The sequence below is a fragment of the Myiozetetes cayanensis genome, unplaced genomic scaffold, assembly GCF_022539395.1.
Source record: "Myiozetetes cayanensis isolate MyiCay16 unplaced genomic scaffold, myiCay2020 scf2-11, whole genome shotgun sequence".
NCBI lineage: Eukaryota > Metazoa > Chordata > Aves > Passeriformes > Tyrannidae > Myiozetetes > Myiozetetes cayanensis.
In genome coordinates, this window is record NW_026087411.1 from 89236965 (window position 1) to 89254325 (window position 17361).

Genomic DNA, 17361 nt, shown 5'->3' on the forward strand with positions numbered 1-17361 from the left:
ACTTTGTTTGCCTTCTCTTGTGGTGGGCTGGTCTTGCGTAACAGCAGAATACCTACCCAGCTGCTTACTGAGTCAACAGTGTGGAGGGAGAAAAGTGGATAAGAATGGTCATGGGTTGAAGTAAGACAAGGAAATTACTCTTGAGGGCAATACAGAGTTAACTTTGGCAAAAGTAATTTATTTTATTGCCAATTAAAATAGATTTGGGTAGCGAGAAACAAAGAAACAAACATTAGAACAACACCTTTCCTCATCCTTTTCCAAGACTCTACTTCACTCCTTCACTCCAGACCCCTAAGCAAGCCCACCCTGCCAAGCAGCACCGGGAATGGGGATTAAGGTCAGTACATGGTGATTTCTCTCTTACCACTTCTTCCTCCACCTGCTCTTCCTCTGCTCAGATGTGGGCTCTCCACAAGCTGAAGTCCCTTCAGGAGATATCCACCTGCTCCAATGTGGGCACTTTCCCAGGCTGCAGAGGAATCTGTGCTCTGATGCCTGGAACACCTTTACTCCCTCAACTTTATTACTCCCCCACTTCTTAGTTGCTTTGCCCTTTCTTAAACACACTTCCCCTCAGCACCCCATCTCAGCTGTGGGCTCAGCTGTGCCCTGCCCTGGGTGGGTCAGAGCCAGCTGGAACTGGCTGTGTCTGGCATAGATCAGCCCCAGCCTCCCCTCACAGGGCCCCCCTGCAGCCCAAACATGGACACCTATAACCAATACAGATTCTTTTTTCAATTAAATTGAAATCTTTGTAATGAAAACTCTGAATCCATTAGTTCTGTTACTGCTCTCCACAAACAAGGCTGATAAGTTATTCCCTTTCCTAGTCTTGTTTCCTAGACTTGAAGAATACCATTCCGTTTGTTTTTCCCAGAAATTACATTTTATAAATCACAGTGCTCTCTGGATTCTTCAATTAATATATGTCTTTTTCAAAGTGCAGCACACCATGGTTCCCCCAAGGCCTAAACTGAGCAAGCAAACTTTTAGGGACTACAACAAAAGCATTTTTGGCAGCAAGCCCATTGCCCACCCTCCTACTGACCTCCTGATTTCCCTTCTGGGAAAGCAAGACATCAGCCCAGGGTAAAATACAACTCCCAAAACTGCTCTGAAGAAAAGAAAATTGTTTCCTCAGCTTTTATCTGTGCAACTGATTATTCCTATATAATTAAGATGCTTGGCTGACTCTCGTACTTGGGGTTCCAAAAGGGTAGAAAGCATTGATGCTGATATGTATGTACAGTTCTCAAAATTTCAGAATTACCACCATAGATTAGCATGTTAAGAGACTGAATACTACTTGATTTTATTGTAGCAAAATTAAAACTAAAAATATCTACTGTTTAAAACCTAACATTCTTGGAGATGTTTGTATTTCCTGATTTTGAATACCCACTATTAAACAACTCTATCATGATATTCTTGTGAAGGAAAGGTTTTCAGAAGACAAGGACATATTTAGAAGTCAACAATTTAGGATAATAATAAAATAAATACCTCTGATATTTTGAATGAAATATTAAGGGTATAAAAACTAACAGTGTGTCGAAATAGTTTGTCAAAACTGTGTATAATATTACCAAACTCAATAAAGAAATGTACTTGATTAAACCCACGAAGGAAAACATTGTGATATGTATCCTGTTACTCACTGAAGACATTTGTCTTTTGTTGCCTAGACAGACTGTCACCATGTTCTCATCCATCTTGCTTATTCAAAGGATACAACAGAACTATTGATTTGTGTTCATTCTTATATTCCTGTGCATAATAATTGCTAAGGGAGGTAAAACTTATTTATCAGGCAGCTGTAGTATATTTTAACTGTGTCTGATGTTCACTATGCATTTAAATAAGGAAATACCAATTTACAGTATTCCAATTCCTTAATGTGATTATTCCATTTTGAACACACTTGTGATTAGTATTCACAGTATCTCATTTGAAAGCAACATGCATGGAGAAAATTCTAACACTATTACATATGTCATTCCTAATTTAACTCAACTGATTAATTGAGATTTTTTACACTGTACATTAACTAATAAAAACAATTTATTTGTCTTTATAACACAAGTTTAAGCACATTGAAAAATAGAAGATTCAGACTGTACATTTAACTACTTATTTTAACTTTTGTAAATTTAAAAATATCTTTTTGATAATTAAACAGATCTGTGGGTTTTTTTCTTTCATGCTCAGTGCAAATGCATATTCAAACCTCACTAAATGGACAATTTACACATTCTAACATTAAACAGCCCAAATGGTGAACCACTATTAAGTCTTTAAAGTTCAGATTCATTGACCTGGTGTTTGCAGCAGGGAAATATTTTCTCAAAATAAAAAACAGATACTAATTCATGCTGATTAACAATACCCTTCCCTTCTTGTCTTACAGCAAGAAAGAGTCCCATTCATGGACATTTTTAGGAGCACTTTAACAACTACACAGCAGTTTCAAAGACGGAGCCTACCTCTTTGGTCTCAAATAGGTGAAGAAAGCATTACTCACAATGCTGTTTGAACCTCTCAGAAACTCTTAAAGTTGCTCAATTTTAATTTCATTAATAATCGAAAATGCTAAATGTCTGGTGGTTTGCATTTGTATGAAGGGAATAAGTAGTTGTAGTTTAAAGGAAACAGATAAGTTGTATAGCTATATTGCTTCCAGCAAATTGAAGCAGCTAAGGCCATTCTTTGGAGTGGAGGGCAGCTGACTGGTGATCACATTGCTGCCATGCACATTTGGACTCTGAATTCATGCTAACTAGCAATGAGGATGGCCCTAATCTCTGCAGCCAGCTGACCCATGTCCAGCTGGGACAGGGCTGCTGCTCTGCCCCAAACCCTTAAAACAGTCTAATAGGTTGAACTGCTACCTGGCAGAGCAGTGTGTTGGTAACATATAGATTTCCAAATGCAATGTTAAACTTTTCATAAAATAGTTATGATGCTAACAGGCTTTTTAAGCAGACCAAGATGATATTCAGCATAGGTAAGCAGTGACTCAGGACATTTATGCTGATCAGTCTCTGCCAAGTCAAACAAATGAGTGCATTTTCACTGCTTTTCAGATCAATATGTATTTCGTTTCTGGAAACTGCTGGCCTACATCTCAACAGTTATTGGCGAGGCATGAGCAATCCCAGCAAGGGAACCATAAGAATTTTCAGGAATAAAACCTATAGCTGTAAATTGCTGCTGCTTCTGTAGCTGCACTCTGGGATCTCCAAGGGCACCACCAGCTCTGACCATCATGGACAGCGCTCCTGCCCCCAGGTCTCCCCTTATCCTGCCCACATCAAAGGACCCCCCTCAGACCCCTGGGTCGATCAGCCCCTGCCCCAGTGATGTGGTTGGATTTCTTGCCTGCAAGAGCACACTGCTGAGTCACGTTGAGCTTTTTGTCCACAAACACCCCCAAGTCCTTCTCCTCAGGACTAGTCTCAATACATTCTCCTCCTACCCTGTACTTGTGCTTGGGGTTGCCTCAAACCATGAGAAGGACCAGTGTGTGGAATGAACCACACAGCTTGGCTTCATCATCATGTTTGTTGTGGGTGAATATGTATGTTATATATATGTGTGTATATACACATATGGATATATATGTACACACACTACATTTATATGCACAGTAAACTGTGTATCTCCTGCAGCATAATTATTGACTTCTAATTCTGGTGGACTTTTAAAGAAAAGGATCTTTATTAACAAAAATTAAGTGAAGAGTAGTAAGAATCCAGTATATTCAATATAAGCCACAACTACAACAAAGAGGGATATTATTGGATCAAAACTTATGTTTCAAGATGAGATTAAGAATGAGATGTTTCTAAAGATAAAAGTTTATAACACATATTCAAATGGAACTATCTGGCCTGTTCCTCCCAGCCTACTGTCCTCTGAGAGTTTCATTACCCTCAGTGTGCATTGATCATCACAGCCAGTAAGAGCTGTGTTGGTTTACTGCTTTGTAAGGGATTCTCAGCAATTTGCCTTTTAGGTGAAAGTGATTGAATTTTTTGGTTGAGGTTTTCATCAAAACAACGACTCATCATAACCAAAAACCAAGAAGAAAAAGGGTAATTACTAAATGCATGGAATCAATCATTGATGAGTAACATGTTGCAGTACTATTTTAATGCTCAACAATGAAAGTCAAGCCAAACCACATTTTTAAAACTGTTTGGCAATATATAGCATTCAGATCTCTATGACGCTTCTTTTATATATAGACATGTGGAAGGGCATTTACAGTTCTGTATGTCGAATATAAATAAACATCAGCAAAGACACCTTTGCATGTGTTATCAGCAAAATAAAACCTGCCTTTTTAAGTCCTTAAATCTACAATTTTCTGATTTACCACAGGTACTTTTAAAACCTTAGTGTTTCCTATACTAAATGCCTATATTTCACAGTTACAGGATGCAATCTGGTTAGAGATGTCTTTCTCTCTGAAGTACAGTTTTCAGTGGTTCAGCATCACCATACATACTTTCTGTATGACATCAAAAGTATTTCCAAGACACGCAAAGAAGACATGTCTAACTGCTTAACAGCTAATATCCCTTATTTTTCCCTCTCTCAGTACAAATATACTGGAGACAAGAAACTGAATTCCTCCAAAATTCACATTTGAAATTACAATGTGGTTGAGCATACCCTGTCTTGACACTGAAGGTGATTTGGTCTTTTCATCCCAGTCTTCCCTGATGCTTAAAGTGAGTTCAAGCTACTTTACCCCAGGGCAGTTTTAACATGATTATTTTTAGACACTCTGTTCTTCCTGTCACGCCCACAGCCTAGCCAGCCCTTTCATTCTAACAAAGTCCCATGCATTCATTTGCATGTAGGAGAGTATTAAATTACTCTACAATTCAAATATTTCAGAATAGGAGATGAGAGAATAAGTCATATTAAAAATAGAAGGCAATTGTAACACATATAGTATGCATGTTCATTACTTTTTTTTTGTTATTCCAATCAAAATGGAAAAATCCCTCTTTTATATTCTAATCTAATCAATCACACCATATTTTTCTAATTTTTTAAATTTAATTCTCTTTCTGAAGAAATTGCTTTAATCAAATGGTGAAGCACAGCATAATACCATCTTCTCAATATAGCTTTAGATGAATCCTTTTCGTAATGTTTTAGTTTTGCCTATCAGTTGATATAAACTAATCAACTTGAGTTAGGGCAATTTGTACCTATTGTTTTCTTCTGGTTTTTTTGCATAAGTTACATGAATAAATAGTAAAGCTTAGAGACAAAAAGCATAACGTTGATTGCAGTCCATTAAAAATAAAATGAAAGTTAGTAATGCACACTATTAACATGACTGGTGGATTCGCTATCATTAGATACCCTAAACCAAAGCTATCTGATTTCTGAAATTCATCTTGTAGCCATCCAAAATTATTGGACTCTGTAAAGGAATAGATGACTACAAATATCAAAATTTTTCACCTTGGAAATCAGACTACCTCTTTAAAAGTTCTGACCAATCTTCAAAATAGTCTATGAAAACTAGTTTACAAAAACTGCTTGTTATATGTTTGCAACTCTTTTGGAAAAGGAAATTATTGATATTTCAGTTTGCAGTAACCAGTTTATATAGTTTATTCTTACAAAAAAAAGTGGAAAGTAAAATAGTGGAAATAACTCTGTAAGGGGTCCATTCCAAAATACAAATCAGTGAAATCCTGCAATAGCAGCTCTACTAATTTGTCCAGTTTCCCCAAAGGTAGAAAGGTAAAAATTGAAACTGGGGCAAGCTAAAATGCAGACTTTTTTCGTGTCACAGCCTATTTGGAACAACTTAATAAATGGAAACTGTTTGAATATTTGTAAGCTCATGAAGATTACCTTCAATGGGACTTAATAGTAGTCAAGGAGAAGTCACAGTTCTGTTCCATGCTGGGGCAGATGTTTCATTTCCTGCCAAGCCTGCTACTGCTTGCTAGGTTTAGCCTTCTTATAGCTAGCTCAATGAAACACTATAGAGAAAATTAATGACATCACAAAAAGCGTAAAAGTGTATGTCTTTTCAGGGATAAATGGGCTTTATCTATAGATATTTTATAAATTCTTGAATGTACAAGTGGTTACATTCAATCTCAGGAGCACATGCTAATACAGATAAGTAAGAACTAGTAAACATGACAGATTTTGTCTTTTGCAACTATACTAATCCCCCTCTCTTTCATATGCAACATCAATTCAGATTTGACACTTGCTGCTGACCTCGATTGCTACTACTGAAGATACAGGATTTGTTGTGCTAACAAGTAATGAGGAATGACTGGCACCTGATATAAGTCAGCCATTAGAAAAAGGGTTTTGAAAAGTAAGTTTCTCTTCTGTAAAAAGTAGCACAAACAGAAATTGTATTCTCTTTGAGAAATAATACAAAATCATAAGTACGGTTTGAATTTCATCTTGGGAAAATTTAGTGGAATATGAAATGCCTTATGAAAACCAAGTTGGGGAAGCTCCATGATCATTCATGTAAGCTGTCCACTGTAGTGAGCTGTAATTCATACTTTCCTGTCTATCACACTTTTTTGCCTAAGTCTGCACCATGTCCCTCCTAACCTTCAGGACTGAAGAGGCTGCAAGGAAGAGACTCTAGATATTCCTGCCAGATCTCTATTATCACCCATATTTATTTCTCTTATAGCTACCTTTGCCCTGGAAAGCAAAGGTTTGAGTTTATGCTCCCAGTACTTCTTACTGTAGTGGATGTTAATGTGGCTGCAGAAGGAGCAGGGTTCCATGCTTAGATTGTCTGTGGCTTTGGTAGGCTGCCAGTCAAAAAGCAATAAATGGAAACCCCAACAGGAAAACAGCAATTCTGTGTAGTTTATTGCCCAGTCAAATCTTAAGATAATTTCCTGGCATCAACCCTTGGTATTTTCCTGGCATCATAACTTTTTCCCTGTCAGAGTTCCTACAAACAACGTAGGTAAACAAGCCACCCGAAAAGAAGAGTCCAATTATATTTCATAATGGAAATTGTTTCTAAGTTATCCAAAACAGAAGATCACTGGACATATGTTAAAAATGAGATCTAACTATTCATTCTGTAATATTGGCCTCTCTTGGAAAGGGAAGACTAAACAATTTTAATTTCTTTTAGTTCCCTTTAGGATAAAACTATTATTTGTGCAAAGATTTTGTGATCTGTATGTGCAAGGTACCATATAATCACATAGAAGAGCAATGAAAACCTTTCTGTTATTCCTCAAAATACTTGAAAATAAATTACCTTAAAAAACGAAGGAATACACTAACACTTTATAAAGAACTTTTGGGTGCATTCACTTCTATGTCATGTAGACTTTTAAAAGGTTGTGCACAGTTTTTGTTGTTTTAGCTGTTACAAGCCCACTACCCGTGAACTGCAACTGATACAGACTACCTGTAAATTTTGATAATATCTGCACTAGAAAAAAGTTGTACATGCCAAATCTTCCATTAAAAGAAGAAATACAGCACAGAATCACTGATTAGGAGTCTAATCATGCATTTTTCTTCTGCACATAGATGATTCAGACTGCAAAAACTGGGGGCTTGGCATTCCAAAAAGGAAAGTTTTGTTGAAAATTAAGGATTCACAAAAAGAAGGGGTACATTAAAAAAAAAAGGAAGTGAAGAAGTGCAAGCAGCAGCCCAACACAAACTGACACAACTTTCAGCCTAACCTTCCCAGAGCAGTAGTGATCTGCTGACTGGGATGGAAAGTGGGGACCTAGTAGGTGCTGGAGATACCCAAGTAGGAGAAAAGCTCTGATTTCTTTTGTTCTCAAGTGATCCACAGTACCTAGAATCAATACAGATTGTTGCTTGCTCTATTTGCGTAACAATGTTTTTAAGTATTAGTCTGGCTTCAGAATATAACTTTTAGAACAATATCATGACAGGCTGAATAAAAGAAAGAAAACTAAAAATGAAAAAAAAAACCCTCTTACAATAAAAGGCTTGATATGGGCTTTGAAATAACTGAAGTAAAGTACACTATTTTGCTTGGCAAAATTCCAGGTATAAAAGACTTAAGTAGGTACAGGATCAATATTACTGGAATGTCTTAAGTGATCTCTCTCTTATAATTCTAAAGAAATAGTAAAAGAAAATTATAAAAGAGTGGTGAATGTCAAGAACAGGACAACAGAATGATCCCTCCTTGAGCTACTAGATCTGTTAGCATTTGGGAGTTTCTTTTGTTTCATAGGTTAAAATATCTGTGTTTGAGATTTGAGGAGGAAGGTGTGCAAAGTTCCCAGGTTAAGATATATTCAGGACAAGTATGTTATTAAAAAGGCCTTAGGTTGAATCACCAGGTCAGCCTCAGTTCTTCCAGAAGTTACCTGAATTTTAGCTTACAGTGACCTGAAAAGATCTTCCTGCGAATATGAATCCCACATGATCTGAAGTACTTTTATTGGAGTTAGACACAGAGGCTGGGATCCATTTAACTTCAGGTCATATCTGAAAATTTGTTGCCTAAATATGTTATAACAAAGTTAAGCTCACTTTGCAGTCAGAACAGATAAATAGATAAATGTGATGAAGCCCCTTTCAGAGGTGCTTAACTCTCCCTTAAGGAATGTAGCATTAGTTAGCTTTCACTCAGGTTGCTGGCTTTGAGAGATATAGTTTCTGTTGAAATTAATCCTAGAATGTTAAAACTCGGTCTACTTTTACAAAAGCTATTTTCTATATTATCTGATTAATATTTTGACAGCAGAGTCTTTATATCTTATCAGTATACTTAGATTTTTTATTACAATCCAGGAGTAAGGACTTCATTAATGGCATCGAGTCATATAATATGATGATTGGAAAGCAAACCAATATTAAAGGTTGTAGGTTATACTTTAAATCCTGTCCCCTTCTGAAGTGCTCTTACGGGCCTGAACTAAACATAAGTGCTAATTTCACAAATATTTTCTTGTGCTTGGCACCTGAAATTGATTACAAAGATCATCTGGAAGACATGATAGTGGTGCCCTTTTTTGGCAGTTGAGTGGGTAATACACTAAATCAGTGTGGGTTTATTCTGTTCTTTATTTCAAGAACACACATCTTTGACCTTGTGTAGTCAGTAAACTCTTACTGATAAAGAATAGCTTTGTTAAAAATTCCAGAGAAGTATCTCCAGTATTTCCTGGGCCAAAAGAAAATTAGGCTCTAATCCAGCAGTTTAGAGCATTCACTTGAAAGAAGAGACCTAAATTGCACTCCCTCTTTTAATGATAGTCTCCGTATAAGGTGTTAAACATTTGCTTATGTGAGAGTTGGAAGTGCATTGTCTTCTCTGGAAAGTGCACTAGTCAGTGAGGGTTACAGTCACACACGTGCTTTTTTGGCTGGTAGTTATGTAACTGCTGCAAAGAGTGAAAAAGATTCAGCAGGAGGAATTCTAAGGAAGCCTTACTGTGGAAGGCAGCAAAGAGACTGTGATAGATGGAGTAAGTATTTGCAAGTAAAGACTGGTGCTTGGATAACTTTCCCAAAAAGTCAGTAAACAGAAGGAAGAGGTGGGGAGCCTATATTTCACATTGTGGAGGCTAGATAGCTGTAACTAACATGGAAGTGATTAAGCAGTGCTGCCACCACCACACACATTCCATGGAAAGCAATGCTCTTCAAGGAAAAGGTTTGTAAAACTTTAAACACCCTTCACTGTGGCATGGGAACCAGTTGCTAAAGACCATGAGGAGACAAAGGATAAAACACAACCTTGCAACCTCAGTCCTTGTGAATGCCATTCTCAGCTGCTTTATCCTTCACATGCTGTGGAGCAAGCTACCTCCTGGCTGAATCCTGCCCCTAAGCAGCAATGGGGCTTGTGCAGTTCCAGGCACTTTCCTGAAATTGTGACAGTATCAAAAGATACTGGAGGCCAAGGGATTACTTTCTGAAACTGTCTTGAACTGACTACTAATTAGGATTTTGTTTGGTAGCCCTTTCATAGCTGGATGCAGCTGGATGGAAATAAACCACAAAGGGAGTATATTTTTTTTATCATTAATTTTTACTTAGTTTTGTATAGACTTGTGAGACTCTGCAGTAATCTTCTTAATTTGTAATACATGTAAATTCATTTAGCAAGTTTATGCATTTCAGGAGTCTTTTTTTGTTATTTCTTACAAGTCTAACCAAATTAATACGTTTGATAATGAGCCAGATCATGGCATATTGCTCAAACTAATCTGGTGAGCTCCTACTTTATTATAATATTAGATATCACTAAAGTTTATTATTAAATTTTCCAATGCCCTGAGGGCATTCTGCATGTGGTGGAAAAGCAGGGCTCTAAGAGAACCGGTTTACGTTTTCAAAATCAGGCCAGTCCTCCTGTCACATTTATGTGAAAAAAAATTACTTAAGTTTATAAAATAAACAATCAGAATAAGTCAGATGGTAATGTAGGTACAAACCACCCTAAACGGCCTAAACCAAGGAAAATTATGCATTTTAGGTAGCAAATGTTGGCTGTTTTAAAGATGCATCCCTTTTAGCCAGCAGTGGGGTTACTTTTTTTTCTTCATGAAAAAGTGCATCCTCACAAACTTAAAGCTTATTTTCTTCTTAACAGATGTTTGAGACATCTTTCTCAGAAACTTAAAGAATCAATGTTTTGGCAGTATCCCTTGCAGACAGTTTAACTATTGTCTTGGGTTTGAGTTCAGGCACTTATAAATGTCTCCTTACCTGCAGATTAAATAAAAAAAATTGCTTTTACCTATAAATTAATGTCCTTAATCATGTTTTAGTGAGTGAAGCACAGTTGTCTCTTAGGCTTTCTTTCACCTCCACCAACATAATATTCTTCAGAAAAAGCCTGCTTCTGCCTTGACAAGGATCTTAGGACATGTTAATGCTAGCTCTCTGACAGGAGCTAACAAAAAGACTTCTGAGTGAAGCAGTTCCACTCCGCAGGGTAGACTCTTATCATCTTGAATGTGTGATCAACCATGACTCCAGAATTTCAATGAGGAAATAGACTGTCACAGAGCCATGCGAGGGCCTAGCCCCGGCCAGGTGGGTTGAAAATCTTCAGTTCAAAGAAGCTGTGCTTGTTCAGAAACGTGTCATTCTTCTGAACTGAACTGCAGCATTGGCAGTACAGTCAGCTGTCAAATTGCTGTGGTAGCAGGCTTGCAAAGAGACTCTAGTGTTTTTTACATAGATACCTAAATTTGGAGTATTCTTGGAACTACAGTTCACTTGCAGAAATGGGGGCTCTCAAATCATGTTGAGGTCACTGAAAGCTCATTTGTACTTAGTTTCCCCCTCCTAATTAGAAGCATGTCTGCCAAGTATTAGGGATAGCTGTCGCTGCTACTGCAACCATTGGCAGATAGAAAATTCTCACAGAACTATTTGAATACAAATGCATTAAATAGCATATGAATAATTTTGGCCTGCAGCACCCAGTGGAAAAATAGAGAAAAATATGTTTAGAAAGACAGACCCAGGGCAGTCTTTGCTAGGCTTCAAAGCAACTGAATATCAGTGATGTCTACAAGCATACAAGGAACATGAGGGACCCTGTGTATGCTTATGTCTTGGTAGCATATACACTGTTCCTAGGAGACTCATTTAAAAAAGTAAAGATAACAGAACCCAAGGCAGAGCTTAATCAGGAAAGTAATACACATATTTTTTAACTTTTTCTTTCTTTCTTTCCTTCTTTTTTTCACACAGACTAGACCTGAATGCCTATAGGATATCTGTGAAGTAGGGAGTGCTTTAATTTCTGAGGAGTGTAATTTTATGGCCTAGGCCACTGGTCTTTTTCCCTTTGTGGCATCTTTTTAACTACGAACCTGTGTTTATCAGTTTTGACTCATGAGGTACCAAGTAATTCCTTTTTACTTTCTAATTGGATTGTTTTTATCTGATGCTGCAATAAATTATTTTGGCATAAATACAGTTATTGAATTCCTTTTTAGTTGGTCATCAACTTTATATAGTAATTCACTAAACTAATAGTGTCTGAGGAAGTAAAAAGAATAGCATAGTCAGACTAGTTGCTTCTTAAATTAAAACAATTTCTTCTTAAGCCTAACGCAAAGCACAGACTTCAGGGAAAAAAACTATCAAGCATTCAAAGATCCACAAAACCAAGGTGATACCTTTTGTTTTCTGGGCCATTACTTATTTTCCTTTTCCCTAGTGTGTATATAGAGATTTAAAGTAAAGTCTATTTTCTACTCCTACCACCCTGGAATTACTTATTTCTTCTATCAAAGCAGAATTTCCAGTCCCTCAGCAGCCTGTAGTAGGTACAAGCACAGAGCAGAACACTGGTACACATGAAGAGTTCAGATGGAGCTGTAGCGGTCAACTCACAGGAGTCCCAGCTCTTCTCCTCTCACCCTCTCTGAAGCTCTCTTCCTTCATTTTTCAGAGGCTTTATAAAAACAAGCCTGATAACAACACATGTCAAATTTAACATCTACCAAGTTACTGATGTATAACCCCTTTTGCCCACCATCAGCCTTAATTCCTGCAAATACTGAAAGACCCCATAGGAGTGTTGGAAAACTGTGAAGAGCTTTGGTGAACAGATAAAGTCAGAGTTGGGTAGTTGATAGTTACAATTGCTACTTATGCTTCCCCTTTGTGTCAAACCAGCATAAATTTCTTTTGAAAGGTCAGAAGGCAACCAGATAAAATCAATTCACAGGATCAGGGAATGTGATGGGTTTAAGAGGATTTGAAAAAATCCACTATTACCAAGTGAGAAATTTCTTTTAAGGTGCCTAAGAAAGATAACAATTTGATGACTGCAGCACATCATGGTCTCTTGAGAAGGGAGGAAGTGGTATCTCTTTTTGGTTTTATAGTAAGTATAACTTGGAGAAAAAAGCCCTCAATATGTAAATTATTGAAAACTTCTTTCTTAAGAAAATAAAATCTTATTTATAAAATTATAATCTGGCTTCTAATCAGAACATAGCCTATCGTCCTAAATAAGAAATGTAGGTAACTTTTTTCTGTTACTAACAAGGATTTTCCCTCTATGTAATCAGATGCAGCTGTTGGATTCTTATGTCCAAAGCCATACACTTTGGACATAAGAATGGACATGCAGAAATTCCTAGTTGGTGTCTAGTCTTTTCTGAAGTTGCCTACTTCCAACCTTGTGAAGTATTCCTTATAGTAAATACACTGTATTTAAGCCAGCACAACTCTCTCTGCTCAAGCCAGAAAATTTTATAAACCAGAAACAAGTACAGCTGGCAAAATTTACAGATTTTTTTTTCACAATGCCCTTATTTTATTGGAATATGTGCAGTTTTTCTGCTAAACTAGGGGTTGCTTCCAGCCTTGAGATATTAAGTTTTGTATGGTAATATCCAGATCTGGGTTCAGCAGAAACACATAACCTCAGTATAGAAGAAGAGGGATTAATTATTTTTTCCATCAGATGCTTAGTGACTCAGGAAAACTGTAATATCAACCAAGAGAAATTAGGTTCTCTGTGTCTTACAGAAAGCAGTTGACTAGTTTGGCAAGACATCTACTGCCTCATGAAGAGTAAGAGTCAGTACATTATTTAGTACATCTTTAAGCTTATTCTTACCTACCTAATAAGTACTGAGTTTGTTAAGAAACCTCCTTTCTGTCCCATTCTTATTCTATATTCCAATTTTTTGTCTTTTATTTAAATGCTGTTTATGGTAGAGTCATAAGCATAAATGAGATGAAAAGAAGATGTAAAGATATATTGCCATTATGCATTTAACATTCATCAGTCTCCCTCAGCTACACACACACTCTATAAGTTTCTCTGGATATAGATTAATCGAAGAGGATAAGAAAGCAGTTTGGTTGGCAGAAGACAGAGAGCAGTGTAGAAACTGAACATAAGAAATCCATTTATTTATTTTATATATATTGAAAAATAAAGAAAAATAAATTTAAAAAAGCAAAGTAGAACTTAGTAATTCTGCAGAGTTAGAAGACTGTGGTGGGTTGACCCTGGCTGAATGCCAGATGACCTCCAAAGCTGGTCTTTCACTCCCCTCCTAAGCTGGACAGGTATAGAAAATATAACAAAAGGTTCATAAGTTGATATAAGGGCAGGGAGACATCACTCACTGTCACAAGGGAAACAGAGTTGACTTATGGAAATTAGTTGAATTTATTACCAATCAAAATCAGAGCAGGATAATGATAAGGAAAAAAAATCCTAAAAACACTTTCCCCCCACCCCTCCCTCCTTCCTGGGCTTAGTTTCATTTCCAGTTCTCTACCTCCTGCTCCTGAGTGGTTCAGGGACACAGGGAATGGGGGTTATGGTCAGTTCACCACATTGTTTCTGCTGCTGCTTCCTCCTCAGTGACAGTCCTTCCCCTGCTCCAGTCTTGGGTCCCTCCCAAAGGAGTCAATTCTCCATGTGAGGATGTGAGTCCACCCCATGGGTTACAGTTCTTCACTGACTGCTCCAGTGTGGGTCCCCCATGGGGTCACAAGTCCTGCCAGTAAACCTGCTCCAGCATGGGTTCCTCTCTCCACAAAGCCACAGATCCTGCCAGGACCCTGCTCCAGCATGGGCTTCCCACAGGGTCACAGCCTTTTTTTGGGCATCCACCCACTCCAATGTGGGCTCCTCCATGGGCTGTGGTGGGTCTCTGTTCCACCATGGACCTCCACGGGCTGCAGAGGGAGAGCTGCCTCCACAGATCTTCACCATGGGCTGCAGGGGTTCTCTGCTCCAGCACTTGGAGCACCTTCTCCTCTCCTCCTTCACTAACTTTGGTGTCTGCAAGGCTGTTCCTATCACATATTCTCACCTCTCTCTTCTCTGGCTGCAATAACATCTGCATGAATAATTTTCTTTCCCCCTTCAATATGTTGTCAGAAGGTTGCTACCACTGTCACTGATCAGCTCAGCCTTGTCCAGCAGCGGATCTGTCTCAGAGCTGGCTGGTATTGGCTCTGTTGGACATGGGGGAAGCTTCTGGCAGCTTCTTAGAGAAGCCCACCCCACTACCAGAAACTGACCATGCAAACCAAATACAAAGACACATGGAATTATTCTTAAAAGTCACCAATCTAGCTGACAAACAGCATGACCCTTGGGTCATCTGATATATAAATTGAAAGTTATATAACTTTCAAGGGGAAAGGATGAGTGGAATAGAAATTATTCTGAATTACTTGGAATATAAACTAATTAAATGATCAATCTGACATAGTTTGATGCATCAATATTTTATTTTGAGAAAGATTTAAGTTCCCCAAAGTAAGTGCCTAAATCAGTCTGCCTGAAGGAATAACCACTCCATTTCATTTTCTATGACCAAGAAATATTCATCCTCCATCAGTTTTAAAGACGAGACAAAACGAGACCTTCACCCAGAGTCAGTGGAAGGCAGTGCTGGTGGACAGCATGAGAGCAGTTCCAACAGATTGGAGTACATCTGCTACAGTGTCCTTGTACTTGAGCCAAAGTCCATTGTCAGTGATAATACTCATATTAAAACCAATGGTCATTCAGGTAAGGATGCCAGGAAAAAAAAGAGAGAGAAAACACCTATTTTATTTTAAAAACTGCAATAATGACAATTTTTTTTCTATTTTTAGTGGACTTCATCAGAGAACTTTTGGAAACATTAAAGGATTCAATTAACATAGTAAATATTGCAGTCACTTTGAACTTGCACAAGTGTGGGCAGTTTGTTCTGGGAAATGATTCCAAAGGTCCTCAATAGATGTCAATTCTGCATTTAAAATATTCATGTTTTGTTGCATTATCATAGCAAGTTATGTTTAAAATAAGGTATATAAGATTGCAAAGGTAAATTGAGCAGAGAAAAGTAGTTTTACATAATTCATTTAAAATTAATTTTAAAATTATTTTGAAATAAATCTCTTCAAATCCATCAGGCCTCATATTTTAAAAATAAAAAATTTAAAAAATTAAAAATTAATGTATTTACATTTTAGGTACTCTTAGGTAGCTGACATTTACATAGTTTGGGAAATATCATTGCATAATTGATTTCCCACAAGTTTTTATTTTACCAGTTTCTGATTTCCCATCTGTATATGGTACACTAAATTTACAGAAACACATAGTAATTATTAAAGTTTTTTGTAAATCTGTATGCTTGAATTGCCCTTGAGATGTCAAAGTTTTAAATAATAGAACAAAATCCTATAAAATGAAGATCAGAAGGCTACATTTCTGTTAAATCATTAAATAAAATTAGTATAACACTGACTGAACTGGGACAATGCTTAAACATAGGTAGCAGTATTGTACTCTGTCCTTAAATTTCATCCACTCTGAAAGAAATTATATAATCATGGAGTTTAGCTCTGAGAGCTTTGGAATGACTTATTTGGAAAATTAAATAATTGCAAGCTGAGACTGCACTTAATACTCTATTCAGAAAAAGAATGACTCATCATCCATTTATTTGCTCCATGGGTGAACTGAGCTTTGCAATAGTTGAGACTAATACAGCCCAGCTCCCAAAATAAAGCAAATCCATTTGCTCTGGCACAACTGGTAAATAAACTCCATCATTATGAGCAGATTTAACAATATTTGCTGAGCTTTTAGCATTTTCATTCTAATTACTTTATTTACTCTTATTGGAACTGGAAACACTTTTTTTTCCCCCCCACAAACTTGCTAAATGTTTTCCTGTTTTTAAAATTTCCTCTCTTTTGATTTTCTTGACCTCCATTTACTATGCACATCTCTAAGAGGCTTGTTAGAAGTACAACCAAATACTGTCAGATTCTCCAACAAGAAACTGCTGGGATCATTAAATGCTTTGCTAACATTAAGAAGAAAGGAGAAAGGGTACGTTTTTAAAGTTTTGTAACTACTTGTGATCTGGAGGTTTTAAAATTTAGGTTTATATTGGATTTTCTAAATCTTACAGATGCGAATGCTCATTGTGGACTACAGATATTTTAGGAGTCAAAGTGCTCTTATCTAAGTGAGAAACTGGTAATTTGAAAGTGTTTTGGTAAACGACGTTTTCTGAGAAAAAACGACATACAAAGCTGGTATAGTTCTTTATTCTTTTGAAGTGGAAATCTCTCTATCTCCTATTATGCATTAAAATATTATATTCAGATATGCTCAGTTTTGATCAAATAAATTGTGAAATAATTTATAACATTTGTCCATGGTTTACAGCTAATAAAATGCTAACATGATTATCATATTATTTTCTGTCTTCTAAGCACCTTCTTTTGTATGCTGCTAAGAGCTTTAAAATCATTCAGTGATTTTTCTAGCAAATGTTTGTGCTATGATCCAGTAAGACTGAAACATATGTGAAGTATTGATTCTATGGCTTC